Source organism: Phacochoerus africanus, chromosome 8, assembly GCF_016906955.1.
Source record: "Phacochoerus africanus isolate WHEZ1 chromosome 8, ROS_Pafr_v1, whole genome shotgun sequence".
Classification (NCBI taxonomy): domain Eukaryota; kingdom Metazoa; phylum Chordata; class Mammalia; order Artiodactyla; family Suidae; genus Phacochoerus; species Phacochoerus africanus.
Genome location: NC_062551.1, coordinates 41,135,296 through 41,138,308, shown reverse-complemented (window position 1 = coordinate 41,138,308; position 3,013 = coordinate 41,135,296).

Below are 3,013 nucleotides of genomic sequence, written 5' to 3'. Positions count from 1 at the left end.
TGCATTTCCCAGAACAATCTCGAGTGCGGGAAGGAAGTAGAGGTTGAGAAAGGAAAGTGACAGACTGATGCAGAGTTGCTTTGGAGGAGCCCAAGGTCTCCTTGCTCTACTCTCACTCTGCATCTACCTTATCTTCCCACAGTGCACCGCCCCCGCAAGACTACACCACTGTTTGGCTGTAAGCCTACAGAGGCACAGTTCTCTAAAAAGGACTTCTTCCAGGACTTCTCAGTGAGCTCCCCCTGCAGCATGCCACTTGTCCTGCTACATCTGTGGCTACATCTGCAACAGGTGTTTATGGCTTTTCAAATTTTCTCACAAGTTTTAATTTGTCTGCCCAGCCAGCCAGATTGAAGAGGCCAGTAATGGTTTCTCTGATCTTCCAACTTTCCCCACAGCTTACCCTTCCCTTCCCCAGATCCTCTCTTATCCATGTAACTTTTTGTTCTTTCTTAATATCTGTGGTAGTTCTGTTTTTCTGATTGAGCCCTGAAAGAGACTCCAGATTTCTGAATGTGTTTTACAATGTTGTCCTCACTTTTTGCTATCAAACCAACAAAAAGGATGGCCAAGAATCTACAGGTTAATCTCCTATTTGAATATGAGAACAAAAACAAAATCAAAATTGCCAATGAAATATAATTAGCAGTATCATAAATGAATTATAAATTATGACCAAACAAGGTTTATTCCAGGAATGCAAAGTGGCTTAACAGGTAAATATTATATTAACATATTAACATAATAAATCATATTAGTTCATTAGCCATCAACTAATAGGGTTAATTAAATTAATATATTAATATGAGCTGTACATGTTAAATCACTTTACATTAATTATATTAACTAATTAACAGTAATTAATTTGCATTAACTATATTACATGTTATATTAGTAGGCAAAATATTAATATTGGTGATAGAGTAAATAGTAAAATAATAACATTAGTAGATAAAAATAACAGATATATAATTGTTATAGGCAGAATGCCAAGATGACTCCCAGTGAACTTGAATATCTGCCCCCTGACTATGGGTAGGAACTGTAACTTGTGTTTAACCAACTGAATATGGCTAAATGAGTTTGGCAGGTGTAATTAGAGTTCCTAATCAGTCGAAGTTGAGTTAATCAAAAGAGGTTATTTTGGGTGTTCCTGACCTAATCGGGTAAACCCTTTACAAAAGGATGTAGAGCAGAAACTATCCCCCTCCCCACCCTCACCCTCTTTGGCTGGCTTTAAAGAATTAAGCTTCCTTGTTGTGAGATGGCTTTCTGAAGAGGGCCACATGAGAAAGACCTGAAGGTGGCCCCTAGGAGTTTAGAGCTACTCCTGACCTTTGTCTTGGCTCCACTCTAAAATTTGGAGCCAGCTCTGTTCATACATCTCTCTTTCTCTTTGTGGTAGTGGATTACTCTGGATGGCAGAAGCACAAGGTAGGACATCCACCACACATGAACATCTCGAACCTCTGCTCATAGCCAATCAGCGGACATCCATTTGGCCAATCACCATGGGGCACAGAAGCCTATTCTCCCTCTGCAGTCAGAGAAACTGCAAAGCTGGTGAATACAGGGTGGGCTGGAGAAATGGGAAGAGATACTTCCCACCACTATACCCAGATGGTGTTTACTGGAATTCAACACCAATTACTGATTTTAGAGGGGGGAAGTAAAACAGAAATAAAGAGAATATCCTAAACAGGCAAAAAGGATCTATTTTCAATTAACATTTAACATTCCTCTGGAAGGTAAAACTCTGAAGGGGAAAAAATCCCCCACCAGGTTTCATGGCCTTGGTGGATTGTGGAAGCCTGGGGGTGCTGGGAGAATTTTACAAGTGTGGACTCTGAGAGTCTGGGTGTGGGGGCACACTGGCCTTTATCTGGAGGACAGAACGCACATCTTTCAGCAGATTTTCAAAAGGGCTCTGACCTTTCCCGCACTCAAGAAAAATTAGGTAATTAAAAACCATGTACTAGAGGCTTTCTCATTAAAGTCAAGAACAATGTCAGTAATACTAGCTAGTAAAATAACGTGTAAGAGAGAAATAAGAGGAGAAACTAGGAAAACAGATGATACTATCATTATGTGTCAATAATATGATTGGCCTGCTTGTAACATATAAGATCCTTCATTGTAGATTGTATGACTTTTTAATACCAAAGCGTATCTTTTAAATAAACAATGCATTCATTTAACATGGCGATGTTTCTGTTGTTTTCCTGGAGAATTTTGATTTAAAAGTTTAATCAATCTAAAAGGCAATGGCTTTTTAAAATCACAAAAGTGTAGTCTGAGAATGATTAAGACAATTCAGAAAAGTGGCTGGTTACAACATCAAAATAAAAAAAAATCTATCGTGTATTGCCAAAAATAATCAAGTAGAGAATTAATGAAAACAAAAATCTATTCTCAGTAACACTAAAATATAGGACTAAAAAAAATGTCATTAACCAGAAATACGAAAAAAGAACTCATATAAATAACATTTTCATGATACAAAATGTCTTTAAAATGATAAAAGATATTAAGCTTTGACTAAGAAATGCAGTAGCTTTTGAATATTGTAAAGATATCAATTCTTCTCATACACATTTATAGGGTTAATAAATATCCAATAAAGACCCCCAACAGAGTTTTGTTTGTTTATTTATTTATTTATTTATATTTTTTATGGCCGTACGCATAGCATATGGAAGTTCCCAGGCCAGGAGCTGAATTGGAGCTACTGCTGCCCGCCTACACCACAGACACAGCAACACAGGATCCAAGCCACATCTATGACCTACTCCGCAGCTCATGGCAATGCAGGATCCTTAACCCAATGAGCGAGGCCAGTGATTAAACCCACATCCTCATGGATCCTAGTCTGGTTTGCTAACCACTAAGACACAAAGGGAACTCCAGAGGGTTTTTTTTTTTTTTAAATTATTCATTTATTGATATGGATATGGGAGGACTTGGCGCATTAATTCTCATGTTAATCTGGAATGAAAAAAAAGTCCTCCAGATT